This window comes from Bombyx mori, chromosome 18 (genome assembly GCF_030269925.1).
Source record: "Bombyx mori chromosome 18, ASM3026992v2".
Classification (NCBI taxonomy): Eukaryota; Metazoa; Arthropoda; class Insecta; order Lepidoptera; family Bombycidae; genus Bombyx; species Bombyx mori.
The window spans coordinates 14,267,826-14,291,923 of NC_085124.1; the positions used below are offsets into that span (position 1 = coordinate 14,267,826).

At 37.8% G+C, this 24,098-nt stretch overlaps 1 protein-coding gene across 1 annotated transcript in view; it reads left to right on the forward strand.

Annotated features, from left to right (window-relative positions):
• Positions 1 to 24,098, forward strand: part of LOC101741576 (acyl-CoA:lysophosphatidylglycerol acyltransferase 1) — a 313,338-nt gene that overhangs the window by 269,811 nt on the left and 19,429 nt on the right. The gene's annotated exons all lie outside the window — the stretch shown is intronic.

Consider the following 24,098-nt stretch of genomic DNA (forward strand, 5'->3'; position numbering starts at 1 on the left):
GGGTGGACGAGCTCACAGCCCACCTGGTGTTAAGTGGTTACTGGAGCCCATAGACATCTACAACGTAAATGCGCCACCACATCGTAAGACCTCTTTGGCGTGAAACAATTATGCGTTCCTTAAATATCTACTATACAATACAGTTAAAGTATACGGTCCAGTTTCTGTCAGATCATTCATTCCATACGTCAACTCGGCGCCCTCACCATAGCGTATAGACATTAACAACGTCAATATCGCTACCCACCCTTGGACATGAGTTCTAAGCCTCAGTACTTCCACATCATAGATTGTTAGCACTATTGCTGTCGAAGATAGAAAAATGGAACAAAGAGAGAAAATTCGGAATGTACTAGAACAAACTCTTTCATTACAGGCAAAGCTCTTCTGAATGCAAACGCGCATTAAACACACCACATTCCTTTAAAGCGACATGATACAAACGACCGATCAATTCGACATGACAGTTGACAATGTCACGCTCAAAACGTCACGAAACTCATCCACAATGAAAATACGTTTATGGAAACCACCCGTCAGAATTTATGTCGGCGTAACTTTCTTGTCCGTGTTATTATAGGCAAAGAGCAGATTTTCCGCCCTGGCGAATGATAAATTAAACCGAGCGAGATCTAAAACGAAAACTCATAGGATATCTAACCTTAATGCGTGAAATTTAAGCGCGTTTTTCCTTTGAAACGTAAGCGCGAAAGCTTTGACGAGTGCTGATGTAAATTGTGAAAGTTTGGAGTGCTTATTCGTTAGTTAACGTTTTGGGCGAGATTCGGAAAATATATTAATAAACTACAACTTTATGTTAACACATAATCGGTTTTGTATTATGTTTATTTTCATAATCGAAAAGTAGTGTGGTTTTGTGTTTGATGGATATTATTTGGGCTCCTCAATTTATTTTGGTAGTGTGAGTTGTATCGAAATTTTCGGGTCAAAAGATCTGTTATATAAAAAATCGGGGAGGTGTAAATACGACTCTTATGTTCTCATCTTGTGTTCCTACCGAAAATCGTCTCACACCCCAACGCTAATCGCAGTCAGGTCATTCATGGCAAAAACAAATTTCGTTTACTATCAGAGATAAATCTGCAGAGTTTAGGTAAGTTTCTGGTACTCAATGATTAATGTTGTCCATCATCATCAATCTCCTGCCCTTCTCCCAGTCATCTGGGGTCGGGCAACATGTTTTTTCCTTCCATGCTCTTCTATCATATACCATTTCTTCGCTCACTCCCCTCTTACACATATCGTCTTTCACGCAATCCATCCATTTCTTCTTAGGTCTACTTCTTCCTTTATATCCTTCCAAGTTCATAGTTAACACTCTCTTACCAACCTCATTTCCATTTCGTCTCATCACATGTCCATACCATCCCAAACGCGTACTTCTCAACTTCTATATCACAGATGCTACTTTCAGACTCCCTCTAACATATTCATTTTGTATTCTATCCATTCTCGTTACTCCACACATCCATCGCAACATTCGCATCTCTGTTACTTGCAATCGCCTTTCGTCATTAACGTTGTTCATCAGTGCCATATCGCAAAGTTATTGTATCATTTTACTCTACTAGTACTGGTAAGTGAGCTAACCGCCTAACATTTTAGACGTTTAATATAAGATTGCAACTAAAGCTAACTATGACTTTGATAATTTTGAATATAGCCTAGTTTGATCCTCTTAACATCGACTGCAATTAATCATTTCTTGGTAACGTTCATTCGGTTTGGCAGCAATCTCGTCGAATTCGATTCCCCGGTCGTCGTTAGGATCTTTGTGAACCATATTTGTGTTTCGGGTCCTAGTCCAACTTGCTCTTGGTTCGAATGTGTGCTTTCGAAACTTTAAACAACTTAGATCCATTGATTGTACAACGTTTGGCATAAGTACAAGACATAAGTTCCAGTTGATACCAAATTCGATAGGACCAGCTAATGTCTAGCTTCGCAGTGTAATATGTATCGTCAAATTGTCTATTAAATGACAGGGATGCTAAATGACCGATTAGATACTGACAGGCGAGATGTTCCCAGCTATTGATTTAAAGGGAATATATTTGCATGTCAATTAATTTGTGACTACAGCTTGGGGAGTAGACAATTACTTGATGTAACACGGCGGTTGCCTGAATAATGTCTCGGCATATAGCATAATAATATAGCGGTCAGCTTTGTCGAGTTTGTCGACTATTTTATATTTAGTTTTTTTTTATTGTCACAGTATTTAAGCGAGAAAATGGAACATCTGATAATAAATGGTTATTTTTGCCCATAGACCGCCAATGCTATATGAATACAATAGGGCGCTAAGTGTATCGAGTGGGTATGTAATTTGCCTTTTAGAGAATTTTAAAGCCACAAAATATTTGCATCTCTGATTAAAAGCCCGACATGTTTTAAAGCGCCCCAGACTTGAGAGAATAATAAAGTAATACGTACAGGAATATATTACAATTTTTGTCAAATTAGGATATAGATAGATATCAAGAAACCAAATCCCAAAGGAGACTATAATGTGACTTAATAATTCTCTTCTCATAAGCCCATACTAGGACTATAATTTAAGGTCGTTAAACAATATTTTATCGTTCAGGGCAAAGTAGAAGGCACCAGACCGCGTGGAAGGGTGCCCATGCGATGGACCGGCCAAGTTAAGTCAGCAGTTGGTGGTGGCTTATATGAGTACCAGGCTCACCATAAACCACGAGAAGTGGCGATTGCTCGAGAGATGTATAGCATCTGCCCACAGCAATGATACTGAATGCCGACCACGACCGCTCTGACAAGAGTGATACGACAAAGAAAACAACACTAAATTAATTATTTGAATATTAGCGCTTCGTTTGCTAGTATAATACAAAATATCAAATAAACAATTTATTATTATTAACAAAAAGTCAAATCAAAATAATTTAACATTAATCAACTGACACAGTAGAACAGATCTTCCAATGCGCTTGAAGGAGGCACAGTTCCCAAGATACTGGCTAAATATCAAAAGACCTTGATTCGACTAGACGTTTGTGTGACCAATATATCCTTGAAATATTCCTAGACGTATAATATCTTTAAAATATCTTAATCCATTTGGCGAAATTGTGAAATTAATAAATTTGGAGATTACTGAAAAATATCCCAATAATTTATTAATAATTTTCTTAAGTTTTCAAATAAAGCCTTCAAATTAAACTCTTTGAATTTCAGAGCTTAGCGTATTGTATTACATCGACAATCATTGTTTAACAGCTGCTGAACTAGATATTACTTCTTCTGTTAATAAATAATTTTCCAAATCTTTTACCGGTACAGAAAATTCCAAAAGAACACTTGAGTAATTGTTGAAAACAAAAATATTCTAGAAACAATCTCAAATTAGACGTCGTTTGAAGTGAGACGCAAAAATATCTGTCAGTTTCCCGGTGGTTCCTCGCTCTATGCGTCTATTCGACCCCTAGAGGGGGGGCGGGCGGGGTGAGGGCGTACCTGCGCCGGCCTGGGCACGTATTGATTATCCAAGCCTCTTCACTTTCACAATGTTTTAATGCTTCGCGTGAAATTCGTGTGTCTATTTTAGATGTCGATATTTTCTGCGTTATGATGATGACGATGTTCAATCATTGGTGGTTAGTTATAGATTTATTCATTGGTTATGTCTTTATTGTAGCATGCAGTAGTAGTATCAAGCGACGGATTTTTTCGAAGAACTGTTACTACTACTTACTATTTATTGAATGTACAGCCAAAATTGTTACATTAAATTCTTAACATGAGACAATTGGATTCTGATGTGTGACAAAACCGGCACACTTTCAAGTAACATCGTACATCAGTTTCGTTGTAAATTACGCTTTATAATTTACATACAGCAGACAGTGTATATTGGACTATGGCGTTTTAATAATATTGTGATTATCGTTTGATTTTGAAATTATTTTAAGATGAATTGCGTGTAAAAATTGTAATTAAAATCTTTGGGCTCAAACATGGCAGGATCTATTCAGGCACTAATCCTAGTTTGAAGGGTGGGATTCTATAATACATTAGAGGTTTTGACCTTATACCTCAATATTTCGTTACTAATGTAAAATAGAAATGTGTGTACAGTGACCTAAAAAAAAATCAAGAAACGGCTCCTTGCTTTGATTTCTCCAAAATACCAAGATGTAGGTTGACATTTAAAATTCTATATTTAGCATTGGGTACACAGAAAAATAATGGCGGTCGTATTAGGGCAAAGTTCAGGGTGGTGTTGCCGAAAACAATCTAATGAAATCTGAACTGAGTGGTTCGACGTTGGGCGTGACAAAATGCTTAATAATAAATTCTTTTGCCATAATATATTCATGTTGTAATAATATAAGTCTTTTCGGTAGTGGCCATGTCAATAATCTTAAAAATCCAGGCCGTCATTCTATCGTGTGTATTCACACTTGTACTGTTGAAATTTTAACAAATGCGGAGATTAAAGAAATTGTCAATTGTAATGAAGAATTTTGTGGGTATAGGCTAGTAAATGTCGGAGAGTGATCTAAAACTATTGGGTATTATAACCCATTTGTACTTGGAACGCTAATCATCTTCAAGCTTCAAAGTTATGTAATAACTATTGTTGTAGAATTTTAGAATACCGTTCATCATATCGTCGTATATTTGTACATGTTTTTGTTAAGTTTTAATTGTAAGATGTAGAAAATTCTCGATAGATTCTACCAGTAAAATAAATATATAAATTAATAAATATTCGAATCATTCTCTTTCAACCCCTCCAAATATGTGTATCGCCACAGAGCTTTATTAGCCGATTTGAATTGTTCAATATGCATATTGTCGTTATTATTCTTCTTAAAAAAGAAAGACACGTTAGACTAAGAAAAATTGGGATATCTGTAACATAAAAGAGCGCATTAAGCGAGCCCTCCTGATTTTTCGATTCGAACATTCGCGAACGTAATTCGCACGAGCATAACATAATGCTGCATTACATCAAGTTGAAACGTTCATTTCCTGTTACGTAATGACGTAGATTTAAACAGATTACGTTGCTTGTCTGTCTCGTTCCATCTTCCTTTGATAAGTTAGTAAGTCTTTTAGCTTTTATTCGATAAGTTCTTCTGCGGCGTACAACGTGGGTTGCCTTCGAAAGCGAAACAAGATAATCGTCTAGTAGGGTATTTAAGTATATATATTTTTTTATTGCTTAGATGGGTGGACGAGCTCACAGCCCACCTGGTGTTAAGTGGTCACTGGAGCCCATAGGCATTTACAACGTAAATGTGCCACCCACCTTGAGATGTAAGTTCTAAGGTCTCAGTATAGTTACAACGGCTGCCCCACCCTTCAAGCCGAAACGCATTATTGCTTCACGCCAGAAATAGGCGGGGTAGTGGTACCTATGCGGACTCACAAGAGGTCCTACCACCAGTAAAATATTTCAAAAGACAAGTATATGGCCTGGTCTGCCACGGCTATCATCATTATCATCTCAGCCTGTCCATTGTCTATTGCTGAACATAGGTCTCGATTGATTCTTGATTTCCAGTGCGGCCGGTCCGTTGCAACCTGCATGCAACCACGACTATGGTGCTCTGTAAAGCTAAAAAACGTCAACTTTGTCAAACATTTTATTTTACTTCTCAAACAAAATACCAATACCTACTTGTGGCTTTAAAAATTCCGCTAAAATGATGAGTTGAGGCCCAACGGGCCGTACTGTTTAACTGTCCGGGAACAAAATGAGTTTTCAGGAACAATAATCTTTTAGGGACAATAATAAGTTAAAAAACCGCTCCTACGTAATATCGCGCCGGTCTGGCCCCGAAACGGGCGGTACGTGACCCGCGTTTTAATGGCCACCATCTTTTAGGGTACCGTGTGTGATTTTAAATAGTATCTCTTTTTTGTGGGAGTTTTTTTTTAAAATAAGTTATTCGAATTTGATTTAATTATCTTCTTTGGACAGAGCGAAAGAAAGATTATTGTTGGACCAATGTGACTCATTGTTTTTTTTTAATGCAGTAAAAGGGGAGACGGGAAACATACCTGTGTGTTTGGTGGTCACTATAAAGATAACAATGTAATCAGGGTCGAACTACAAGTATTACTAGTATATGATATAATTGTATAATAGTATGACCACTGATATTGGTAGTGGGAACCGTAATACATAGGTCTTGTGAGTGATAGCCGATAAGAGATAGTTATCATGATTATTTGTAGTAGGAGATTTGTAGAGTAGATGTTCGCGACAGAACCACAAAATATTAATGTAACAAGCAAAACTAAAGCTATGTGTTCGGTATGAAAGTGGAGATCGAGTCTGTACATCTGAGAAATGGAGACAATTTAATTCATAGAAATTGTCTTGTCTGTTAACAAATATTGTTATGTACAATAATTGGTTACAATAATTCACACTTCCATTTTATGTCTCAAGAAGACGGTGAAGGTTCTGTGAGGTCCATTGGGGACTTAACATGAAGCAGGGCTGACCGTTTAGGACAAAAAAATCTGACAAAAATTTGTTTAAAGTTGATATAAAGGTTAGATTTGGAATATTTAATGTATTGACTTTGGAAATGCAATGAAAACTACCAAATTAAAATGAAGCGTTAATGGCCTAGTAGGTAAGATGCACAGAGCCAGTTTACTACGATCCAAATCTGATATTAACACAAGCTATTCAAAGGCTCAAAACATTCACTAGATTTTTTAATTTTAAGTATTAAAGTAAATGATTCGTAAACCCGCAATGTAATGCAAAGCTGGCAGTCGTACATTGCGTTCCTTCGGCATCGATAAATTCGCTGAGACTGAGACTTTCAACTCAGCAATGTAATAACAAAAAGGTACCTTTTATTTTTATTTGTCAGGGCTGCCATCGCTCTCCTTTTCCTAGTATAAATACACACATATGAGTCGTCTATTATCAAAGGTGGCAATCTGTGCATTTGGACAAAAAAATGTCATTGATATGTCAATACAGATTGATTTGAATATAATCGTCTCCTTTAAAGAATACGGTTCAAAACCTGCATTAAATAAAGGTTAATACTTAACCTGTTATTTATCTAAGATGTCGATCAGAAGAGTTTTGTGACTGCCAATGGAATACAAAGTCAATAATTCGTTTTTCTGATTTACCAATAATTGTCCAAAAGTCACATTGCCGGCTTTGATAATAGTCGACTCATATATAAATAGAATAAGAATCCTTTAACATCGAAACGCCCTCGGAACAAGTGCTCATGTAGCAACGGTCACTTAAACCAATCATTTACTTAAACTTCGCCTGCAGACTTCGGTACCGTCGTGTTAGGGACGAAAGGACTTCACATATTGTGTACTAGTGGGCCTTTGTACTGTTTCTACACAGATAAGTAAGATAACAGTATGAAACAGCTACTTTAGAACGATTATTTGAGGTTTAATTGAAACTATTTTTTCAATAATTTTTTAAATTTTTGAATACTCTTTGAAATAATTATCGAATATTTACGATTTACAGGTCACGGACGACTAAGTTGTTTTGTTCGTCAACATTTGAATATTACACTAACTACCTTCTATTTTATTATGAAAAGCATTGCTAGGCTTTTATCTTTTACTTCACACACAACAAATTAACAGTATCTTGAGGTTTGGCAGTTTTCGAGACGTCTGAGATACGACTCACGGAACCCGAAGAAAACTACTATATTTCATGTTTTTATTATTGCTTAGATAGATGGACGAGCTCATCGCCCACATATTGTTGAGTGGTTGCCGAAGCCCATAGACATCTACAACGTCATTGCCGTCACACACCTTGAGACATGAGTGTAGGTAGAGCCTCAGTTTTTACAGTATAACAGCTGCCCCGCACTTCGAGCCGAAACTCATTACTGCTTGTGTCTTGGTCACTCAACAATATTGGCAAGCCAAGGTATCATTGTTGTTTATTTAAGGATGATGGCATTTAATCCAATTCAAATTCGATCTCATCTCTCAATGCGCCATTTAGTTTCGGGTTCCGGAATGAGCAAAAAAGTAATAGGCCGCGTGTCTTTCTGCCCATTTATAGGTAAAATTACAGTGTAAAGTTACTGTACCGTATCTCTCTTACAGTAGCGTGTCCAAACTATCAGCAATACATCGGCCGACCCCCCATCGCTACGTGACGGTACGGGGCGGCCGTGACCCCCCGACTACCCTCTAAATAGATAAATTTTATTATCCATAGAACTGCGTACTTGTCTAAGTGCAGATAAACGAATGAAGATTTCTTGGAAATCTAATTGTACTTATAGATTATTGCGGATGGCTGTAGGTCCATTGCCCGCGTGTCCTGGCCACTTCTGGCCTGTTTTTTATCTTCTTCGATCAATAATAAAAAAGACGTTAGAGTGAGTTAGCGAAACAGAATGGTGACCACATTGGAGTGACGGAAATCACGCGATCAAAACAAGAGTGAACACAATTGAATTAATGACGGCAGAGAAATTGAGAAATAACGTATAATTGAAAACCTTCTCTTCAAATAAGTTAAAAATAAATAAAACCCTTCAGATACGTTTGTTTGTTCGAGTTATATCCCTCCCACGATGTTTGTCTGAGAGCTACGTTTATCAGACTGAGTTGAGAACGTAGACAATAAAAATATAATAAATCGAGTGGTTTTAACAAAAGTGTATGTCATAGAACATTTCGCGGTCGTCATTGCGGAGCATGGCTGGGTGCCACTGGTCGTCAAATAAAGACTACTCAAGCAGTGAGAAATCCTAGCTCAAATCTCTGAGTCTTGGCCGTAACAAAGATCTTTTTAAATACAAGATTTTATGCTTTTTATGTCTACCCCCATTTAGACGTAATATCTCGATTCGTTTTTGGAAACATAGCGTAGCGGCAATAGCTCTCTAGACCTCCCGCCATCGGAGCGGAGTTCATCCATATTATCTGGAACCGCTGCGTTCATCGACAGTGCGTTTCCAAAGATCTTTGTTGCCACGTACCATCCGGCTTTGGAACGAACTCCCCGCTATGACATGTCCTTCTTCAAACGACGCTTGCGGAGAGTACTTAACGATAGGCAGCGGCTTGGCTCTGCCCCTGGCATTGCTGACGTCCATGAGCGACGGTGACCACTTGCCATCAGGTGGGCCGTATGCTCGTCTGCCTACAAAGGCAATAAAAAAAAGATATGCCGTACTTGAATTGTTATTTTCTTTTGGACTCGAGGACTGTTTTCGGTGAAATTAAAAGATGTTTATTTTTTGAGATACCAGTTGTCGTGTTTATTCTGAATTAGCAATCGTACAGTTTTATAGGATAGTGGGGTCAGGGAATAATATTCTTATCCAATTGCAACCGCACGCATTTCTAGCGTCACAAACAGCTCGATTCTAATAGGTAGTGAAAATTTACACAATAATATTAATATAATAAAAGCAATAACAACGTCGCCCAAAACACGTCATCTCGGATCCTCCCGATCCACTAACGGTGCTTCTAGGTACTTCAAACACCGGTTACCGTTCTCGTCGAACCCGTCGCTTGCGACGAAGGGCTCGACGAGTAAATTAACTCTCAGACACAGCCCACTGAGTTTCTCGCCGGATCTTCTCAGTGGGTCGCGATTCCGATTCGGTGGTAGATTCTGCGAAGCACGACTCTTGCTAGCGTTCGTGTTAGCATCGTCGTCAGGTTTAAGCCCCGTGAGCTCACCTACTAGTTACGGTTACGCTGGAATAGCCTCTCTAGGCTACCAGATTAGGTAGGAAAAAAAATAATACAGATATAATAATTTCAAGGATCGTTATCGTCAGATGCGTGAACACGTAGTATTTATCCAAAAACGTTGCATAATTATTATCTTGTCTCATTGTCTCCTATAATTAGACCACCGAGGCACCGACTTTCTGGTGTCGACCTAGGCAGGATGGGTACTCAACATAAAGCGCGGTTTGCGTTCTTAGTTCATAAAAGTGATGGCGCAATCTTTTTTATACATATACTAGCTGTACCTGTCCGCTTCGCTGGGCATTTAGAATTAACATTATTATTTCTCACCCCCACAAAGATTTTCATCATTAACGCCCCCGCAACTGGTGTAGAGAGTCCAACACTCATATAAATATTAGCCTATCCATTAAGTACCTGTATTTTCTACATGGATACCATGTTTCAAGTCAATCGGGTGCATGGTTCAGTAGTTATAACGGAACATCCGTAAAAACCACTGTAGATTTATATATTAGTGTAGATAATCATATGGAATTTTCTAACAGGGGTTAAACAATAATAAGATACTTAATTGCGTTTTCTGTATAATATTAAGAAAACAACATTTAAAGACTTTATTTTTCACAAATGATTTTACACAGTATTCTTGAATTAAATAAAACTGAACTCGTCTTTTTTCTCAATGATAGAGAGTTCAGTCAATCTATAAAAGAAAAATCCTTTTTTTAAACTAAAAAGGTTTTATATAAAAATTACATAAATAAGGTTTTTTTTCTATACACATATTCAACATACAGAACATCTCTGTTACAGATGTTAATTCACGTAATTTTAGTTTTTAATTATATTAAAAACTGTCTGGAAAAAAAAACAATTTTTGATTCATTAAAACATTTAGTATCATGATACTCGGTTAATTAGATTATTCCGTTCGGAGCGTAACCTGAGCGCGATATCGAGTGCCCTCGTAAACTAAATCAGCTTAAGCCTGAATTAAATTTCATATTATTTATTAAGCTTTGTGCTTAGTTAACGGTGCTAACGGCCGTCTGGTGTAGTGGTAAGTGACATGGTCACTACACAAGGGGGTCGCGGGTTCGAATCCCGCCAAGGGAAGATATTTCTATGATAAATATAAATGTCTTTTCCAGGGTTATGGATGTATATTAAATATATGTATGTGTATAATAAAAATCTTACATTTATTTCCGTTATCTGGTACCTGTAACACAAGTTCTTTACGAACTTATCACGGGACCAGTTAACGTGGCGTGACTGTTAGTAAATATTTATTTATATTATTTATATTTATATTTAGTTATAAGTCTGCTTAGTAGTACCTACTTTATTTTTAACGAAAAACATTTTTCGAAATATAACGTTCCGCTGTTGGAATTAGTTGATGAAATGAAGGTAACTGACCGCGTAATGCTTAGGGTAGAGTCTGTTGCCTAATAGAGTTTTCATAATGTATTTTTTTTTTATATTTTGTTTTTTTTATTATATTGAAGTGAAAACTTCTTTAGAATCGTTGTGATTTCAAACCGGATGCAACGGAAAAAACGACAGGTAAGAAACACAAATACAAAAATGTGTAGGATGAAGCCAGCAAAGAATGAGACAGAAATATACATACTATTTAATACAGCGCCATCTGTGAGATTTTTTAATACTAACGTGTGTATGAAAGCTCTTGTAGTGAATTTTAATTTAGGATTATACGTGAAATTAAAATATCAATTCACAGAGGGCGCTACCTTACAATTATTTACTAATGACAAAATTTTACATATACTTAAGACGTTTAGGATAATTGTATTTTAATTTTGGAAGGTTTCACTTCTACCATGTGTGAATTGCACACATTTTGTTTTTTTTAATTAGGCTAGCTTTAATCAAAGACGTACTAAGCTGCCTATTATCTATTGAAAATTTTAGATTTCTTAAATAAATACCAAAATTTAACTGAACTATTTTTAATACACTTCCAGAACGTACGATTTTTAATATACTGGAGAGTTTAAGCGGTAGGCAGCGGCTTGGGTCTGCTCCTGGCATTGCTGAAGTCCATGGGTGACGGTAAATACTCACCATCAGGTGGGCCGTATGCTTGTCTGCCTACAAGGGTAAAAAAAAACTACGCCACACTTGAACTTTTCCGATTATGATAGTTCCTTCCAAACAAATAATCTTAGAGCTCGAAGATCGAACATATTTAACAAAGCTACTCATTACGATCGAAAACCAATGCTAGAACCGTTGGTACAGTAGCCAGACCACTAACCACTAGTCCAGACGATCTATAAATTTTTCTAATTGTTTTTTTTTCTTTTCTTACCTAAGCTTGAGAGGCTATGTCAACGTTACCTAACAAGTAGGTGAGCTCATGGGGCTCAAACTGGTGCTAGAACCGTCTTGTGAGTCCGCGCGGTTAGGTACCACCACCCTGCCTATATCTGCCGTGAAGCAGTAATATGTTTCGGTTTGAAGAGTGGGGCAGCCGTTGTTACTATACTTGAGACCTTAGAACTTATATCTCAAGGTGGGTGGCGCATTTACTTTGTAGATGTCTATGGGCTTAACTAGCCACTTAATACCAGGTGGGCTGTAAGCTCGTCCACCCATCTTAGCAAAAAAAAAAAGAAACCTGATGACGTTGCTAACACTAACCCTACCAAGAGCAGTGTTTCGCCGAATCTACTATCTGGGCTAATTGATAGTTTGCTAACGTCGCTAATGTTCACTATCGCTTAACAAACGGACCTTGTTGAATGGTCTTGTTCATAATCGTCGTAGGAAAACGAAAATAAGATAATTACTCGTTTTTAATGTTGGCCATACCGATGACTAACAACAGAGCGATAATAAAGTTCTCGAGGAGTAGATACCGGAGATCTACCGAGGAACGGGCATTTTATTAAATATTTTCGCCCCAACCCCCTATCGCAGTAGGAGGGGAGAGAAATAACAGGAATGCCGAACGATCGGAGCAACACAGGAGATGCGTTCAAATGAAAATATTAAAAAGTTATTTCGCCTTTATCATTATTGTACGATGAAATTCTAACATATTCCATGCCGTTTAATATTCATACATTGTTCAATTTGTTTTTTGTGTCACCAATGCGTGGTTGTTGAAATTAATCTATCTATATATATAAAAATGAATTGCTGTTCGTCAGTCTCGCTAAAACTCGAGAACGGCTGGACCGATTTGGCTAATTTTGGTCTTGAATTATTTGTGGAAGTCTAGAGAAAGTTATTAAAATGCTCGGAAATAAATAAAATTAACAATTTTGTTTTTCCATTGATGTGTCACCCGTCGGACGGATTCCTTTTGTTTGTTTTAAGTTTATTTTATAGAAATGTTTAGGTCTTTTATTTATCGATTGAGGCACTACGATGTCTGCCGGGTCAGGTAGTAAAGGTTATTGAAAAGACCGAATTGCAGTGTGTTTATATACCAAACGCTCAGAAACCTTTCCAAGCTAATAATATTCTATTCGTGTCTTTGTAAATTACACAAGACTTAGTCGCGTCGTTAGAAAAAATCGTCGCTGTTATTTTATTAAATTATTCATTAATCTTTATAAATATATTTCTTCTGTACGTGTGCTTGCCACTAAACTCTAAACGGCTGGACCGATTTGAATGATTTTTTTCGTATGCATTTTGGTGGCGCCCTGGATGGTTTAGATTCACCAATGAGCCCGGCAGATGACGCTGCAGTCGGTATCTAGGTTATTTATCTTTCCTAGAAATAATTTATATGGCAAAACAACGTTTGCCGGGTCAGCTAGTTTTATTTAAGACAATAAAGATTAAATCAAATTGAATCTGAAAGTGGCACCTGTGACAGAGAAGCTGAGGAGTGCGCGTTTGGGATGGTATGGACATGTGATGAGACGAAATGAAAATGAGGTTGGTAAGAGAGTGTTAATTATGAATGTGGAAGGATATAGAGGAAGAGGTAGACCTAAGAAGAAATAGATAGATTGTGTGAAAGCCGATATGGGTAAGAGGGAAGTGAGCGAAGAAATGGTATATGATAGAAGAGTATGGAAGGAGAAAACATGTTGCGCCGACAGGCAGGAGAAGGGCAGGATAATGAAAGACTAAATTGAAGCGACGACAGAAAATACAGTTTAATAAATCTTACTAATAGTAATATTGTGACCCTGCCTGCAAGAGTAGGTAGGTGGGTATAAAAATTTGTTTGTAAATTATTTATTTTTGAGATTTTTATGTTTACACAGGTCGCATGTAAATCGATATGGAAAACGAAAGCAAGTATGCATGTGCATGACATGACAGTCCTTGATTTGAAACACTAATAAAAGCATATCGTCGCTGTCAAACCAAAATCCGCTATGTGCAAAAACTATGTTTAGAATTAACGAGTAAATATATTTTCGTATAAAATTTTATATGAAGGTGATTTTTAACAACTATATCAAATGAAAGCTATAGATAAATATTAAAGCCATAGACACATAACAGTTTTTTTTATACGGTAGATAGGGCTGTGAACTATACGAAACGGTCAAAAAGTAAAAATCTCAAAAAGTGCACATAGCAGATTTTGGTTTGACAACGACGATATTCAAAAACATACTTTTTATTTTTAACGACGCAATGTATTTCATGAACGTAATGTAATTCAATAAAATCAATGACGCGCGGGTTCAACGGCCTTAAGGGACTGCAGGGGGCGGTTGCCAACTTTACGGTAGTCCGTTATATTTTAATATTTTTTCAAGTTTCCTTTGGTTTAACTTTTTTTTATTGCCCTTGTAGGCAGACGAGCATACGGACCGGATAGTGAGTGGTTACCGTCGCCTATGGACTTCAGCAATGCCAGGAACAGAGCCAAGCCGCTGCTTACCGTTGAGTACTCTCCACTGGTTTCGAGAACGGTTTTTTATACGCTTTGTATTTTTTCCCCTACATAATCATTGGTAGCCTAAGAAGGCTATTTCAATTTAAGCGTGGACATAAGTAATGCTTCCAAAATATTTTCAGATCTTAAGAATAAGAATCCTTACACTTCCTTATAATAGTAATAGCTTTTGCCCGCGACTTCGTCCGCGTGGAATAGTTCACAAATAATGCTTTACTTTAGAACAAATTTGGTTAGCATAAAATACGTTGTAGTGAGCTAACCTTAACATATAGACATATGCTGTCACGGACTTTTTTTTAGATCTTTTAAAGGAGAAGAATTCTGTCGTACGTTATTTTAGCGAAACTTTAATCGTTTCTGCAGCGCAAGCAGCGGAAGCTCTCAAAAGGGAAAAAACCCCGATTTTGAAACATTATTTATTGGTGCTCCGCTTGCATTGGTCTTAGCGCAATGTTATATAGCCTATAGCCTTCCTCAATAAATGGGCTATCTAACACTGAACTATTTTTTCAAATCGTACCAGTAGTTCCTGAGATTAGCGAGTTCAAACAAATAAACTCTTAAATTTTATAATATTAGTATAGATATAAAATAATTGTAATTTATAGCATGTCAGAGTAAAATAAAAAGCAAAGGCACAAAAGGCGCTTCGATAAAATAGCGCCATTAAGCAAAACAAAATGGCCGCCACTCGTCCCGCAGCTTGCTCCATTAATTTGATTGAAACTCGGCAGATTCTTCCAATCAGTCAATTTGCATGTGACAGTGATCACAAGAGAGTCGTCCGGAACCCCCGGGCTACTTTCTTTGTGTTATTACGCACGCTAATCTGTACCGTAAAATCAACGTTCGAAAGCTCATATTACAGTGCCTTAGCACGTAAGGTGTAGCGGGTAATTAATTCGTTATGTTCGTTTGTTTATATCAGTGGAAACGTGGATTATGTTTGAAATAAACTGTTCTCTATACTTCTAATCGAATAATTAACGCAAATAAATCTTATCGCGATACCCACAATTTGGTTGAAATCGTGAAAAAAATTGAGGTATTACTAATTTTTTTTTATTTTTTTAATTACCTATTTAATCTTCATAAACCTATATAAGTCGTTGTCATATCAATCTTGTCAAAGCGATCATGGTCGTCATTCCTGTTCCTATCATTGCTGTGGGCAGATGTTATGCGCCCCACGAGCAATCGCGACTTCTCCTGGCTCGTGGTGAGTCCGGTACACTCATGCAAATAAAAAAGGAATTAGTACACGCATATTCTTTTGACATGTACCACATGTTCGCTTTGAAACAGAGAACGCCCCACGGCGAGACGTCTCGGGCATATTTCAAAGAAAAATCACTTTGATGACGTATCTTAAGTACTTATAAGGAATTTGTGTTCGCTTTTCTTGGATCATTTGTTATTTCCCTTTTAGATTATTTTTTTCATTGAAATGCTTGCTTGAAAAATGTGATTTTTCATTTGGGTAGATAAAAGACTTTACTCGTTTTTAAATATTGCGGACATAATTCGCGGACATAATTTTACTGGTGGCAGGACCTATTGTGAGTCCGCGCGGGTAGGTATCACCTCCCTGCTTATTTCTCCCGTTGTAACTATACTGAGACCTTAGAACTGATATCTCAAGGTGGGTGGCACATTTACGTCGTAGATGTCTATCAGTTCCAGTAACCACTTAACACCAGAGCGGCTGTAAGCTCATCCACCAATCTAAGCAATAAAAAAAAATAAAAAAACATAATTCGCTTAACATTGCTGAACTAAAAAAGCTAGACACATTAACGTTACAGATAGGAGCAAGTAGATCTAGTCAGTATAATCAAGTTTCCTGATTAGAATTCCGGATCGGAAATTCCGTGATCGGACTTACGAATGTTTAAATGTTGCACTTGCTTTACTTTTTCGGAAGTGAAATTATGATTTTCAATGTTATTTTATTTTCAGCTGGTGTTCTACACATACAAGTAAAAAAAATTCAAACAATAACTAGGCAATAATTAAAAAAAAAATACTCTGAGCGGGTATCAAATTTTGCTCCTGCAAATTGAGGATCATTAACCACGTGACTAATGAATGGCGGCTACTTTAAATACCTATATTAAGAATTAAAATAAAATAAATTTTATTCTTTTCGGTATAAACAAAATTTTATTTTTTTTATTTAGAAACACCTCTAATCATATTTAAGAAAAAAACATGTTGAATTTTATGGTAAACAAGCTCACGGCGCGACGAGATTTTTTTAATAAAACATCACCTGTCTGTGCGTATTTAGTTTGGGCAGAGATGTATTCGGGAAGAGAGGGGGTTTGACCCCCTCAATCAAAAATGAATACACATTTTACTGTGTTAAACCTTTATTCTTTGTCACCAAATGATGTTGATTGAGTACTGACTTAGGTAACTTTGCCGATTCTCAATGGTCGTTTGTCAACAAGTACTAAGCCTACGAGTATATATTATTATGTACATATAGCATGGATGCCCCTCTTCGAGAAAAATACCTTTGATTCAAAAAGTGTCTTCAATCATTTTTACTTTCGGTTTTTTTTTTTTGTTCATTATTCCTATTTTAATAATAAAAACAAATTTCGTCACTAACTTAAAGTTGGTAGGTTATCAAAATGTATAGGTACATCAGAATCATCGATCTATCGCTTAGCTGTGAGAGGAAAACGTTAAATCGATTTTCCTAAACGATATCACTAAATGACTTTGTATCATTTCGATGCTTAAATTAAAATTACTAGATTATGACCGTTTTTTTTTTGATAACGCCATCTTGTTGTGTCTTTAAAGCGGTTAGTTGCCCTCAATTAAGAAAAATAGTATTATTATTCGCCAATAGATGTCGGGAAGAGTTGATTATTGAAAACACGAATAAAACAACATTTTCTGAAAATAAATCGTAGCTAGATCGATTTATCGCCCCCGAAATCCCCTGTATACTAAATTTTATGAAAATCGATGGAGCCGTTTCCGCAATTCTTATATATACGAGAATTGCTCGTTTAAGGGTATAAGATAAATTAGGACCACCTTGATTACGGCCCTGATAAAATGTTTGTACGTAGATGAAAGCGCTGGAGCGACGCGGCGCGCGACAATGTGGCTCGTTTGATAAATTGCTGTATTGTAGACGAGTCCCGCCCTGTGCTCACACCTGACTGCCTTCCCGAGATTTCCGAAATATTTTTATAAATTTTTTATTAGAGCTCGCTAAATTAAGCCTAAATTGTTGAATACGGCTTATAATGTTTAGATAAAATTTATTTATACTGAGAGTTTACTGGTGGTAGGAACTCTTGTGAGTCCGCGCGGGTAGGTACCACCGCCCTGCCTGTTTCTGCCGTGAAGCAGTAATGCGTTTCGGTTTGAAGGGTGGGGCAGCCGTTGTAACTATACTTGAGACCTTAGAACTTATATCTCAAGGTGGGTGGCGCATTTACGTTATAGATGTCTATAGGCTCCGTTAACAATTTAACATTAGGTGGGCCGTGAGCTCGTCCACCCAACTAAGCATAAAATAAAACGTGAAAGCGTAACAAACAGACAAACTCACTTTTGTACTAATTGTAGTGGTATGAAGTATGCATTTAAACATAATATCAATTATTGATGTGTGTAATGTGAAATTGATTACTGGTACATTCAAGAGCTTGTTTCATTATATTAACTTTAAAAGTCTTTAATTCTGTGCATATATGTTTTTTCGCCAGGATCAAAATTGTTAAATCGATATACTATTTTCGGCAGGTTCATTGAATTCGGCTTTGTTCGTCGTTTTCTTTGATGGATTCACGTCAAAGGGTATTGCGAATCGCATTCTTTTTATACTTCAAAGTTACTTTGCATGCCAAAGAACAGTATGCATGTAATTTTGGTACTTTTACGTATTCAAGGATCGTGTTTTTTTTTCGTTATTATTCGAAATAATATTGGTGGTTGGGCATATTGTAAAATCGCATAGGTAGGTTCTTACCCATTTCTACTATGAAGCATTTGTTGTCTGGCTTGAAGGGCTATAAAGTCGATTTAGAATACAATGGAAACTTTAAGCTCACATCCCAAGGTGAGTGGTGCATTCATATCGAAATGTCTACGGTCTTAAGTAATAACTACACATCAAAGCGGCCGTGAGAAACTTCGCGTAGTAACGATACTGTCGACGATTTGCTACCAGAAGGTTCTTGGTTACTTTGGTCACATTGTTCGGCGGCCACCAGACAACGTTGAAAAATTGACTGTAGTGGACAAGGTAGAAGGGAAAAGACTCGCCAGTCGGCCACCAAACCGTTAGTCAGATCAGATAACTGCGTGCACTGGGCTCTCTGTTGCGACCGCCCTGAGAGAAGCTAATGGTACAAAGAGCCACGAAGGGCTTTCAGGGACACGACCTTCAGCAATGAAGTATGCGACTTAGAAGAAGAACAGAAGAAGACGGCCATGAGCTCGTCTGGCCAGCTGTTGTATTGACGGATATATATCGACGCTTGAATGGCAAACGTGACTAAGCGACGATAACTGCTTTGTACATAAATGATAGGCAATAACCATAATCGATGCGCAAAAAATATATATTTCTAGGTCTATTAAAATCATTTCAATCCTACATTCTAGATTCGTTAAAATATAACTTTTTTCAGGTATTTCAACTTTAAATTAGTCTACTGTAATGTTCACGCATTGTCGCTTAGTCACGTTTGCCTTTCGAGCGTCGATATATTGACGGATCGTACAAAATTAACAATTAAGTGAACTGCAATAGGATCAGCCGGTTCAAGTATGCGGAACGAGGTATATATTCCGGCGGTCGTCTGGCTTCCGTATCGGGTGTCCTGGTTCTCTGACCTCCATAAAGACACCTGTTTTAAATAGCCACCTCAATAAACAAGATTCTTTATATAGAAGAATAAGTGACACAAAACAATGCAATATAAAGAAATAGAAGTATTTGTGGGTGAGGTTTTACTGGTGATGGGGCGTTTTGTGAGCCCGCGTGGGTAGGTACCACCATCCGGCCTATTTCTGCCGTGAAGCAGTAATGCGTTTTAGATAAAAAATATATATATATGACGAATGTCCTTTAGGGCGTAAGTTATGGTTGCTTCGCGACAGGAATGATCAGGATTGTGGGATCTACCCAGGCGCGGGCTCAGAACATGACCATCTGGTAAAATTATCATACTAATACTGTCTTTTTACAATTTTATTGTTTCATCAATTTTACTGGTGGTAGGACGTCTTGTGGGTCCGCACGGGTTAGGTACCACCATCCGGCCTATTTCTGCCGTGAAGCAGTAATGCGTTTTGGATTGCAAGATGGGGCAGCCGTTTTAACTATACTTGAGACCTAAGAACTTTTATCTCAAGGTGGGTGGCGCATTTACGTTGTAGATGTCTATGGGCTCCAGTAACTACTTAACACCAGGTGGGCTGTGAGCTCGTCCAACCATCTAAGCAATAAAAAAAAATACAAAAAATTGTCACACCATAAAACTGGTTACCTTTTGTTACCGTTTTTCAATTCTCGAACGAACAGTGTCTGCTGCGGGCTACACAATAAACACATTGTGTGGCACGTGCTGTGTGCACTCGACCTTACGTCCGGCGTTGTAAATTATGACGCGTGCACACGAGCTTACTGTGAAACCGAATTCACTTTCTTACTCTGGTGGTCGGGCAAGCTTCTTTTTGGCGCTTAGTTGGGTAGCAGAGTTCACTGCCCACCTGGTGTTAAGTGGTTAGCGGAGACCATAGACAGCTACAAAGTAAATTCCGTCACACACCAGAGACATGAGTTCTAAGGTCTCAGTTTTTTCAATACAACGGCTGCCACACCCTTCAAACCGAAACGCATTACTGCTTCACGGCAGAAATAGACAGGATTGTGGTACCTACACGTGCGGACTCACAAGAGGTCCTACAACCAGTAATTACGCAAATTATGATTTTGCGGGTTTTATTTTTACTACACGATGCTATTCCTTCACCGCGGAAGTCAATCGTGAACATTTGTTAAGTACGTACATCTGTTGATAACAAAATAAAGAAATAAAATAAACATGGCGCGTAACGGAAGAAATGAAGATGGCGCGTAACCGTAAAACGTTACATACGTTTTTCCTGCCTACGTCGATAAAGAAGTTTCACTTCAAAAATTGGTACCCGCCTGCAGGATCCGAACACCGTTACATCGCTAGATACGAATGCACCGGACTTGTTATCCTTTAGGCGACGACGACGTTAAAATATATATTATTACACTACTAATATAAATACTGTATAAATTATAATAAATTAATACGTGAAGTAAAAACTTTGTATCCCTTTTTACGAAAATTGCGCGGACGGAGGACTATGAAATTTTCCACACTTATAGAGAATATAGAGAAGAAGTGCACAATGCTAAAAATTTTTTAAATAATACATAAAAGAAACATTAAATCAATAAAGAAAACATTACACGCACTACATACCATGTATTTGACGCACACACGCATGCATACTATTTATTGTGAAACTTTTGTTCTTGACATCTGTTGTCAAATTGAGATTAAATATTGATTGTCTTTGTTAATATTTTTTATAGTGTAGTCTTGGCGAAATTTGTGATTACAGAAGTATAAAATACAATCATAATAGTGTACAAACTTACAATTCCAATTAATTATAGTCGAATTTCGACTACTGCGGGACCTCTAGTATACATTATTACACTACTAATATAAATACTGTATAAATTATAATAAAAGCACTACTAAAGTACTACGTTAATGCAGTTTCTCTGTCTACGTTGCGTTTTCCTCGAGTCGCGTGTATATCAAACAATTAGTAATTATTTATACATCGCACGTGTGTGGCGCGGCGCGTGGCGCTTCACGCTTCGTGACTTCGAGCTCTATATTCGCGAGAATATGCGCACGCGCACTACTTTTGCTGTATGAAAATACCGAGTACACTTACTTGATGTGTCGGCATTCGGCTATTTATACGATGAGATATGCTGACGACTGTTTAGGGCCTAAAGACACGGCCACTTTAATCCCGCGCATATTAACATTCTATTATGTTAGTGGCTAAGCATTTAGACATGTTAACTGGTGGTATGACGTCTTGTGAATCCGCACGGTAGGTGCCACCGCCCTGCTTATATCTGACGTTTCTGCCGTCAGGTAGTAATGGGTTTCGGTTTGCAGGGTGGGGTAGCCTTTGTACTGTAAAAACGGAGACTTTAGAACTTATGTCTCGAAGTAGATGACGGCATTTACGTTATATGTGTCTACGGGCCACTCCGGTGAACACTTAACACCAGGTAGGCCGTGAGCTCGTTCACTCAACTAGCCACTATCGTCGATTGTGCAAGTGCGAATCCTTAAGATATTGGACATGTCATCCGTGACGAAAGCTAGTTGGAACTATTAATGTTTCAAGGAAGAGTAGACAGTCAACGTTCTCGCGGTTCTTCTTCTTTTTCTCCACCTTATCCCACTAGTTCGGGTCGGCACAGCTAATTTTTCTCTTCCATTCTCTTCTATCAGCCGTCATCTCAGCACTCACTCCTCTCTCTCATATCGTCATTCACGCACTCCATCCATGTCTTCTTTGGTCGACCTCTTCCCCCTCTACCTTGTACTACCATTTCCATACATCTCCTATAACCACCTTGATCACCCATAAAATGGACAGACTTTATTAATTCATCTACGAAGTGTTCCCTTATTGAGAGTACACACATTGCCACAAATAGAGAGAGATCGAGGAACTAACCAATAAGACCATAACAACCTTAACTCCGACAGCTACGCCAGAATCGTAAGACTAAGAAGAAGAATATTAGTACAACGGCTACTCTAACATATGAATCCAGTTGTATGATGTCTTCGCGGCACAAAATAGATAGTCAGTAATCCCAAACTAGGCTAGCTGAGAACATGTCCCAGCATCCACTGAAAGCCGAAGTTCTAACCCTTGTTTTTTTTTTTTTTTTTTTTTTTTTTTTTATTGCCCTTGTAGACAGACGAGCATACGGCCCACCTGATGGTGAGTGGTTACCGTCGCCCATGGACTTCAGCAATGCCAGGGGCAGAGCCAAGCCGCTGCCTACCGCAAAACCTTGTTTCCTTGAGTACTGTGATTAGCGCGTGAAATAATCCCGCAGCTGGTACAATCGCCCTATCTATATCTGAAACGAATGTACTGGAATCATTCAACATAAAAACTTTCCGTGACCCGCGATGCTACTGTTGAAAGTAACCCTTTAATCCAGCTCAGCGAACACCACCATTTAACACTTAATTAATGAGAAAAAAAAAACAATATTCATCGAAAATCATTCACGCGAAAACATCGCGCTAATCCGGAATTAACTGCCGAAACTATTACACGTCCGGCCAGAAAAACTGTGTGCCAACTGGAAAGGAAAAATTCGTTAAAAGAAAGGAAAAAAGTGTAGTTAGAAATGTCGGACGGTTAACGAGGGCGAAGGCAAAAGTTTTGCCTCGTTACGGCTGTTCTCGTAAAGATAAGAGAAAACCTCATTGTGACGTTTACACGTCGCGACAATGGAAATTATCGTGGCGGCTTCGAATGGAACCTTACATCGCTGGATCTTGTTACCCATTAGGATTAATAATTCATAATTGTTTGTTAGGTCATTTTTTTCTTCCATTTTGTTTTATTATAAACTAGTTGACCCGGCAAACTTCGTAGTGCCTCAATCGATAAATAAAAGACCAAAAGCTTTGTATAAAATAAACTTAAAACAATCAAAAGGAATCCGTCCTACGAATTCCGAGTGTTTTCATATTTATCTACCTTTTAAACCTTCTCTGGACTTTCACAAATAATTCAAGACCAAAATTAGCCAAATCGGTCCAGCCGTTCTCGAGTTTTAGCGAGACTAACGAACAGCAATTCATTTTTATATATATAGAAGATAGAAGATAGAAGAAGAAGATGTCTTCAATTCTACGTGAGTAGTGGCGGTAGTTCTTTTGATGTTCAACAAGTATGTACTTTCATTTAGGTTGAATAATTTTTTTGTTGATTTGATTTGGTTTGAGTTACCATTTCATGCTTAATAGGTGAGTGCTCTTGTATATTATTATATATTGTGACAACGATCGCCTGCCTAATTAACGAATATTATTTCGAACTACGGTATTTTTCTGTCCGCCACTGTAAAATGAGCATTCTCTGCGTGTGCGGTTCCCGCGGTAAGCAGGCTTAATTACCTGCGGTCGTCTCTTTTCTATTTTCGCTTTTATTGAAAAAAACTGTGAAAGTACTTTTTTGGGAGTTACACAGAGAGATATTCTATGGAAGTCAAAGGGCTAGATATTGGTTCTTTTCTACACACGACGATGACAAGGCAGAGCTGCTGGCCGACGCACTGCAATATTGGTGCACCACCAGCATTCAATACGCGGACCCCGAACACACC